This window comes from Lactuca sativa, chromosome 6 (genome assembly GCF_002870075.4).
Source record: "Lactuca sativa cultivar Salinas chromosome 6, Lsat_Salinas_v11, whole genome shotgun sequence".
Taxonomy (NCBI): Eukaryota; Viridiplantae; Streptophyta; class Magnoliopsida; order Asterales; family Asteraceae; genus Lactuca; species Lactuca sativa.
In genome coordinates this window covers 157,302,831-157,313,520 of record NC_056628.2, presented here as the reverse complement: position 1 = coordinate 157,313,520, position 10,690 = coordinate 157,302,831, and positions in this window count along the sequence as shown.

Genomic DNA, 10,690 nt, shown 5'->3' with positions numbered 1-10,690 from the left:
TGTGTTTCAGGAACCATTTGAGAATATTGCATGTATTGACTATAACTCATATTTTCCTATGAAATACGAAATGAGGTGTAGGCCTGTTGCATCAGGTAATATTATTATTGATAATTTTGGTTTTGTTGGTAGTTTGAGTATTGTTTGATTGTTTGGGTTTTGTTAGTGGTTTTGGTTTTAGGATTACAGATAAGAAAATTGAAATTCTTAACTAGAAACCCCTCGCTTTAAAACTGATTGGTTTAGATTTGCCTTGAGAATCCATTAAGGGGAATTAAAGAGGTATGGAATGGAGTTGAGTGAAAATGCAATAGAATTGAGTTAGTGGAACGGAATTAGACAGGGAAATGGTTAGTTTTATATTGGTAAAAGTTATATATATATATATATATATATATATATATATATATATATATTTCACTACAAGAAAATTTTGATTTTTCTACGGAAGGAATCTGTTGAAAAAGGCTGAAATTTCGTTGCAAAGGACGAATAGTTATGGAGTTTGGAATGACCTAATTCTGTCCCAAAAAACGCCTAGCGAATGGTTGAAAACGGAAACTGTAATTCCATTTCAAATGTGACAGCCGAATGAAATTCGTACTAGAGGGTACTCCGTTGCGCTTTCTTTAGACTGATTCCATTACAAATTATGTAATCGTGCGTCCATTATGAATTTTGTAGTCCTCTTTCTGTAGGTAATTCCATTGCATATATTTCGTTGAAAACTATGTTGTAGTTGCTCAATAGCAACTTCCGTAGGAATATTGTTGTAGCAAATTATGTGGTCTTGGCTCCCTAGCAAAATCTGTGGTAATGACTCCCTAGAAAAATTTGTGATGATGACTCCCTAGCAAAACCATGGTCATGACTCCCTAGTAACTTTCGTGTTGATGACTCTTTAGAAAAATCTAAGGTGAAGACCCCTAACAACTTTCGTGGTAATGAAACTTTAGCAGAATCTGTGGTCTGGATTCTATAGCGGCTTCTATGGCAAATATTCCATAACAAATTACTTAGACATGATTCCATAAAAAAAGTCCATTGCTACTTAGGAAATTCTCCAATAGATTGTTGTAGCAAATTTTCTATGAATATTGTTGATGCAAAGCTAGATAACTATGGATAGATAATAATTTACAAATTAACTACCAAATATTTTTTGCAAATATATAAAAGCAAAACTAACAAACAATCAAATATGATATGAAATATTAGTTTTTGAATAACCATTGGATTCCCCATTTCTCCCATCACTCCCTATCATTATTTAGCATTGGTAACAACCATTTCAATTTTTTTTTATAAATGTAATAATGCATCATCATAATGTGCATTCATATTATAACTCATATTCGTCTTATTTTGGTAGTATAAATAGTGATCCATATGTATTAGAATGTTGATGATTTCATCACTAAATATTGGAATAAAAGTTCTCTTCACTCTCATGTCTTTCTTTACTCTATAATTTATGTTGTTAACATACATTATTTGAATAGAATTGAAACTCTTGGAGAATTGAAAAAGCCTACTTCTTTTTTGAAAGAAAAAATTGAAATGAAAGATCTTGGTAAAACAAAATTTTGTTTGGGTCTTCAAATTAAGCACACCAAAAATGGAGTTTTTTTACATCAATATAGTTATCTAAAAAAGGTTCTCAAAAGTTTTAATGTGGATAACTCACATCCATTGAGTAACCCAATGGTAGTAAGGCACTTAGATGCCAAAAGGACCAACTTCGGCCTTGTGAAAAAAATAAAAAACTTTGTGACATCCCATTTTCATGGACAGAAAAGACGGATTTGTTTATGCTTATTTAAAAACTAAAATATCCTTTTTGAAAAATAGTATTGCATAATTTGTTCCCAGAAAACATGATAAAGATGTTATCAAAGCATTTCCGAATAAATGTATTTTTATTTAAAACATTGGGATGTCATCGTCAATACAAAAACATAAGCATAACGAAATAGTACAAGCCTTATAGTAATTAAACTAGTGGCCTAATACTCCTTGAATCTCTCAGCAAAATGTATCTTTCATATAGCCACCTGTGATACAATAAACTGAGTGGGTCAAGTTGGGAAACCTGGTGAGTACATAGGGATTTCAATCCCACAATGATATATATATATATATATATATATATATATATATATATATATATATATATATATATATATATAGGGCTAGGTTATAATATGGATGGACAACTATTGTGTGGACGTATGGATAATGTTATTTTATGAAAATTACTAAGAGAATATGTTATTTAGTAATGTGAATACGTTCAATATCACATAACTATTGTTCTTTAATGGATTCTAGCCAATTCTAATTTATTTTTGTTTTCTTTCATCGTTTTTTATTTATTTTAATTCTTATAGAATACGACTCAATAAACAGCCTGATAACATTCTAACAGAATGAGAATAATTAGAAAAAAAAAAAGTGTATAATAACCTTATAGACGATTTAATTAGTGAAAGTGCTTAATAATTAAGATAATTATATAAGATTGAACGTATTTATATTATCAGACAACTTATTTTTTTGTAATTCTCACAAAATAGCATTATCCACACGTCCACACAATAGATGCCAAACCACATTTGAACCTCTCTCTCTCTCTCTCACTCACTCTCTCTCTCTGTCTCTCTCTCTCTCTCTCTCTATATATATATATATATATATATATATATATATATATATATATATATATATATATATATATGAACTCGCAGTATATAATTTCACCTTATATAAGCAATTTTACCCCACCTCGTCGAACCTCACAACGACAGGATTCATTCTATCAGATCTAAAATTAATAGCTTTACCTAATCCATACTCCCGGATCAGGTATTTCTAATCCCAGCTATCGGATCAATGACAAATAACTATGCCCATTCTATACTCTCGGACTAGGGATGAATGACTATGTCTAATCCATGCTCTCAGATTAATGACAAATTTTAAAGTCCTACCATCCATGTATATCTCACTCGTACTCGTAAGAAGATACTACCCAATTTTCCTTTTAATTAGTTTAGGTTTACTCTGTATTCTAAATCATCATATATTGTTAGTTATGCTATTAACACGTATTTCAAGCAATATCAACTATTTCACACATAAAAATATATTTAATATTTTAATTAATACTTGTATTAAAATCATGTTCATGAAAGGGACTATGCACCCACTTGTTAAAGTGACGACTCGAAATTCGGGCAGCGCTTCACTTCTAGCAACTGTCTTTTCCTTTGACGTAACCTAGTGTCATTATCACTAAATTTTAGCCTAATATTTATTATGGCTAATTATTAGTCTAGATTTATCATTAACTCAAAGTCTACTTCAAGATCTATCAATTAATGAACAAATAGGTAGGATCATATCAGAGGTAGGGTCCGTTTGGTATACGAAGTATACTATTTGGAAATCCCACTTTAAACACCTGACTAAATCACAGCCTAGAAATCCTTCCCGTAAGTAGATCAATCAGTATAACAACTTGAAATCACTGATAAATCTTGTTTATAGTTTATTATAACGATAACAAACTTAAACATAAGTTTTACTTAAAGTATGGTAAGCATACCTCACTTACTAAGTGTATAAAGAGGAGTTGGGATCTATGTGGGCAGAAGTTTTGAGCTGAAAGCTCTTCTCCATGGGGCTTTCCGGCGCTTCAGGGCTTGCTACTAACACCTAGAAGGTGCTAGAGGAAAGGTCCTGGGACCTTAGGGGCTTTGGGAGAGAATGGAATGGAAATGTGTGATGAAATGAGTGAAGTTAGGCTCTATTTATAGGCTTTCCAGGTACCTCTCATGTCATGAGACATGCCTCTCACGTCATGAGTTTTGCCTAGGCACCAAGGCTTCACCTGGTGCTGACACGTGGCATAGGACATAGATAAACAAACAATCTTAAAAAATTCGTAACGTTTGCATACGAGCTTTGTTTTTGACATTCTTAATATCCACGTGTAGGTATTAAAAAGATCTACAACTTTCCTGTTGACCACATCAGCTAATTTTCGACTGATTCTAAATTTAAATGTCTGAGAAGATTACACTGATAATGACCGTGTAAAATTCATAATGAGATCTTCAATTGTCATTTAGATCATTTTATCTAAAAATTGAACAATCTAAAATTTGGTTTCTGAGATGTATACTGCTACGCTGAAACTTCAAAAAATCATAACTTCCTCTTATGAAATCAGATTTGGAAGTTCTCTATATGCACGCTCTCGGTTTAACGAATACTATGACTTTAGTTTAGATTAATAAGGATAAAAATTGATTAATCAAAATTCACTTTTTACCTTATGTAGAGTCATGCCGGTTTAATCACGAAACTTCAACGGGATATAACTTCTTTGTTATAAGACGAATTTTAGTGTTCTTTATATGTAAGGAATCCTTGTGACATATAATATAACTTTAGTTAAGATTATTTGTCCTAAATAATCTTCTATCAATAAGTCATTTTTAACGATTATTATCTCTAGATTTACTAGCCCGAATCTGCGGGTGTTACAAACTTCCTAGTCCAAAAGTACCATATCTTAGTGCTACTGGTGTGCTAATGTATCTACTTGATATATCTTTTTGCCTTAAATTTATTAGGAAGATAACAAGAAGACACTGGAATGGAGTCAAATACATTCTTCTGTATCTCCGAGGTACAATGAATATGGTCTTATACTATTAAAATTCATCAAATTTGGAGTTAATTGGTTATGCATATGTTCGATATTTGTTTGATCCACACAAAGCTCGATCCCAAACAGGTTATTTATTCACTTGTGGAGATACTGCAATTTCTTTGATTTTTGTTAAACACACTTTACGTACTGCTTCTTCTAACCATGCAAAGATTATATCAATTCACGAGGAAAGCCGTGAATGTATTTGGTTAGGAAATTTTATTCAACACATTCGTGAGAATTGTGATCTAATTTCTAACAGGAATGTTCCAACCATACTATATGAAGATAATGTGGCTTGTATAGCCCAATTAAAGAAATGATTTATCGAAGGAGACATAACGAAGCATATATAACCAAAGGTTTTTTTTTCACTCATGATCTTCAAATGGAGTGCGGCATCAACATCCAAAAAATACAATCAAGTAACAACTTGGCTGATTTGTTCACTAAAGCGTCTCCTAAATCCAAATTTGAAAAGATGTACGAAACACTGTCCTACGCGCTTTACGAAAATCAACTGATATGCGGACCAGGGGAGTTGGAAACATATTATACTCTTTTCCTTAGCTATGTTTTTTACCACAGGGTTTTCTTAGCAATGTTTTTAGCGAGACAATTTTGACCAATATCTATTGTTAATCATGCACTCTTTTTCCTTAGCAAGGTTTTTAGCGAACAAAACAATGAGCTATTGATGGAAAGTTATCAATAATGCTCGACCAGTTCAGTCCTTTCCTTGAAGTGAATGCAAAATCATAAATCATAAGAGTCATGGGTCTAATCGAGGTTGTGAAGGTCGTAATATTATTGTAAGAAGAATAACAAGATTACAAATAACCACCAGAAGTTGGACAAGTAACGAAAACTCACATCATAATGAGTGGTCAAGCAAAAAGAAAGTTCAAAATATTTTTGACAGATGTGTAATGTCCGGTCATTGGTCTCGTACATTCTGCTCTCAAAAGCATTTTTTTTATCTTTATCAAGCTTCTCTAAAATCTAAATAAAAAAAATACCACAACAATTTTTATTCAAAATTATTTTCATGAAGATCAACCATAAATGACATATTTGAATGTTGCCGATTTTCTTATCTACCAGGAAGGGACACGTGGTGCTATGGATGGTGATGAAAAAATAATATTTAGTTTTTTTTCATGTCATTTCTTATGTTTCTATTTCATAGTCGTGCAATGAGAAATGATATTGTCACAAATTTCTCAAAGTAATAAAATATGACTTTATTTCTCTAAGTCGAATATTTCTTATTATTATTATTTTTAAAAGATATATGGATATTTGCAAAAGAAATCAAGAAGATATATGTCTTGCAGACAGTGCAACAACACATATCATTTTTAATAATAAAAAATATTTGTCTCACTAATCACTTGGAGAAGCAAATGTTAATTCAATAACAAGTAGTGCAAAAATGATTGAAGGCTCCTGAAGAGCGAATATAGTATTTATCATAAGGGACAAAAATTCCAATTGGTGATGCTATGATCTACTAATATTGTAGTTCTTTAAAAGCGTTAATAACCATGATTGATGATTGTAGTCGTCGCTCAAGTTGCTCGATTTTTTGTTTTGTGTTGTTCATCTTTGTCCTTCATTATTTCCTTAAGTTCTTCATTTTGGTCTTTTGTTTATTCATAAACTCCCTTAATTCTTCCAATTCATCATTGTTTTTCAAGAATGTAACATAATTCCGTTGTACCGTTAATTATTCGAACCACCTTTGCAAATTAGCCAAATCCATAGAGCGTTCTTTCTTTTCATGACCACCAACTTCATAAATTTTTCGGTCATCGTCAACTTGTTCACCAACAACTTCCAACTGTTCCCGTTTTTGTTTAAACTCTGTCTATAAAATAATAATAATTTAAAAAGATATCAAAGTTATGAATAACATGAAGTACTACAATATAAAACTTTGCACTACAATAAATACTACATGAAGTTTTCTACCTTTTTAATTTGCAAATGTTACTCCACCGTGATTCTCCGTGCGTATATACAAGAAAAAATCAACATGAGTAGATCACGTCCTAAAATTCTCTTCTACATAAATACAATTAATTATAAACATAAAAATACAAATTTTAATGAACCATTAAAAAAACTTACAATATCAGAAACAGCCTTCAAATGAGAAGCCGATCCAACGTTATGAGTTGGTTATGGTATTCCATCAAGCACACCATTACATCTATTGATATTGTTTTGATTAGATTTTTTTCTTGAATTATTTTGTATTTTATTTAGTTAGCTAGGAGTTCCACACTTCTAGTGGAATATGAGTACGTTTCTTGCCGGTTGTTTTTTATTTATTTATTATTTTTGTTACAAATGTTGAAGAAATATTAATCATAACTTTTTGCCCTTTTACTTTCCTAAGCACTCCTCACTTGCGAGTCTTTTGCTTCACTGAACAACATTTTTTTATACGTAACAATATACACATAATTTTAAAATGTAAATGTTTAGCAAAAAAATATTATAAAACATACAATTAATTACTTTGTACTCTTCCTAATATAATTCTCGAGTTTTAATGCCTACATTTTCCTAAGTATATCCTTTTGCATCTACTCTTTGAACAAATGATGAACTAATATAGGTAAAACAAGGGCCCGGTGGCACGAGCCTGCAAATAATATGATTGTTTCAAATTTGAATTCATATGTAAGGATAGACCAAAAGGTTATATGTAGAAGAAAATTGTATGATATGATCGGTAACTCACATTTTTTTTTCCAAACTTCAATAGTTAAACGTCAATCTGGCCCATAAATAAAGGAATTTTTTTGACTGCTTATAGTTTGCACAATAGATCTAGTAGCATTAGTTATGGTTGTTGGTGTTGGCGATGATGGGGTAGATTCTAGGGTATATTCTACGTTGGATGTTGGGATAGTTGATGTATCTATTGAAGATGTTGTATTGGTGTAGGTAAGGAGGATGTGGTAGTTAATAAAGATAATGAGGACATGGTAGTTTATGTAGATAATGGGAATGTCATATTTGATGTAGCTAATGTGGATGTGGTAGTTGTTGGATAAGGTGTCTAGGTCCATAACTATTTCTGGTATGTACTTGAACCGGTTGGCATGGTCCGCTTGGGTTGCATGGCATCATGATAATTGGATAGACAAAATGAGAAGAAGGACACTTATGGTTTGTTAATATATTATAAGTTAAAATATATTAATATGAAATCATATTATTTAATTAATATTGATCAAGAATTAATTTTGTGATAAAAAAGAGACTAATTAAATATATGTGGTTGATTGTGTAAATCATCCATTCTTATAGAGTGGGCTAATTATCCATGGTTTATTGGAGACTAAAACCCATAGGGTGCTCCATGGATGGTCCATGGAGGTTAAAACCCATGGATCATGGAGGAAATGAAAAGCCATGTCAATTAGGGTTTTCATGGTGTAACCCTACTTGTGACACAGTATATAAAGACCCCATAGGCTACCAAAATCGGCACTAAGTGAAGAACAAGGAGGGCTAGCAGATTTTGAGTGATAGTGTGTTTCTCGCAAAGTTATTCAAAGAGTTGTGGTGTTGTGTGAAACATTTGAGGCATCACATTTGGGGAGCTAGACTCACAAAGTTTTGAAGGAATCCAGGAAACAAGAAAGGTATGTTCTTCTACTAGCTTTTATGTTTCAAGTTCTCCATGCCATGCTAGTTAGGATAAGAACGTTGGAAAATCAAATTTGCATGTATCTTAGAAAAACATAGATCCAAGGTTTCTAGGGTTGCATGTACACCAAATGAGTGTTAGAATGCTCAAATCCCTTTAGTGGTATCAGAGCCTAGGCTTGTTTTCTTGATACTTGATAAAATTATTGAAGAAATTCGAAAAATCTACATTCTGTTGTGTGGACTCGCCGAGTTCATGGGGGGACTCGACGAGTCCAAGTATATCTTCATCCTATTCTTCGAGTAGGTTCGTCCACTCAACGAGTAGGAGGCCCAGAGTGTAGTTTTTCGAGTTTTCAAGTTGGAATTGGACTAGAATCATTACACTAAACTGTTTTGGACTTATAAACCTTGTTTTTGATGTGGTAATGATTATACTAATCCAATTTCAAAGGTTATTATCAAAATTTCAAGTTTTATGTGTGTTTATATGATTCTTAAAATTGTTGATATGAATGTTCATACACTTATGAGTTTGGTAGATCATAGGAATTATTTGCAAATTGTTTGTTAGATTAATTCTTGATCTAGATGTTTTAATGGAATCCATAATTTGTCCTCAAATTATGGATTACCAAAATTATTTTCTTTTAAAGTCCATTAAAGATCACACAGGTTATATAAAATGAAGAGTTTTCATTTTAATAAACCATTAACTCATAAGTGATGAAGTTGAAAAGTTTTGAATAGTTACAAAACTTGCCCTCAAGTTTTGGAACATGTAAAGTCACTTTAGAAAACATTAGTTCCAACCCCTAGAATTTTAAAAGTTAACATTCAATCCTTATACTTTATAGTATTATATGTTAATAATATATATGTATAAGATCAAGTCGTTTTACCGCTAGTAGGCCTCATTCACGAAGCCAGTCTATAATTGGGGTATAAGGTTGTTGCCTATAAAATGGCAGCTTAATGGGTGTCAACTCTCACCCACCGCTTCCTTGACTGGTGGAGGGTCATTAGTCGAACAGGTAGACAATGACTTTAATTTTCATTAAAAGTATAATGATTATTTTAAAGTAACTAAATGTTTTATAAATTCCCAATCTTAGTTACTTTAGGAAAATGTGAATTTGGTGCTAACCCATGAAATTACACTTTGCACCTTGCTTAAGTCGTTAGTGGAGCGCATGTGGTTAACCGACACATTAACTTGGGCTTAACAAGGTTGGCAAAGGGTGGCTTAAGGTTTATCATAGATCGGTGGAGCATGTGTAGTTAACTGGCACATCAATTAGGTGATAAAAAAATAGGATTACCAAGTATATTTGCATGGTTATTCACACCTTGTTTTGTGATCCTTGGCATCCCAGTCAAAAAACTTGAAGGGCACAATTGAGATTGAAACATGCCATTGAAACGTTCAATGAATCTCAAAAGAATCTAGGAGTTTCATAACCAATTAAAACCTAATAATACATTTCGTTTTCATGGTGGAAATTGGTGAATCGTCATTCACCTACCTTAAAATGTTGTGTTGAGTCCTAGCCTTAATATTACGTTTGGGTGTCTTATTAAGGACTATTTATATATCTAATCTAAACTTGTCTTTCTTCTTTTTTAGATGTCTTCCAACAATGTTGCTTCTGGCTCAAACCTTACCGACTCCTTCTCTTTAATGAACCTTTGTGGGAGAGTCATATTTGATGGGACTAATTTCAATAATTGGATTAAGAACATAAGGATGGTCACTCGCTATGAGGACAAGGAATATGTCCTCGACAAGGAGCTGAAGGATCTTGATGAGTCTACTACTATTCTCGAGGAGATCGTTGACTTTAGGGAACATGAGAGAGATGCTACCAAATTGGCATGTATCATGTTCGCCACAATGACAGCCGAGCTCCAAAAGTCTTATGAGGACTTTTATCCTTTTGAGATGCACCTGGATTTGATGGAAAGATACCATCAGAGTGCTCGTCAAGAGCAATATGAAGTAATCTCCTCCATGATAACAACCCAGATGAAAGGATGGTGAACCCATCACAGGCCACATGTAGAAAATGCACAGGTTTGTGGACCGTTTGTTGAAGTTGAATGTGAACTTCCCCGAGGAGTTGGCTATTGGTATCATACTGCACTCCTTACCTTGTTGTTATGATCAGTTCTGAATAACCTATCATATGAACAAGGAGGTGGTCACACTCAGCAAACTTCAAGGACTTTTGAAGACCATCGAAACCAATCTTAAAGGTAAATCGGTTGTTACCACTCCTACTCCTACTGCCGCCCCTGTTCTGG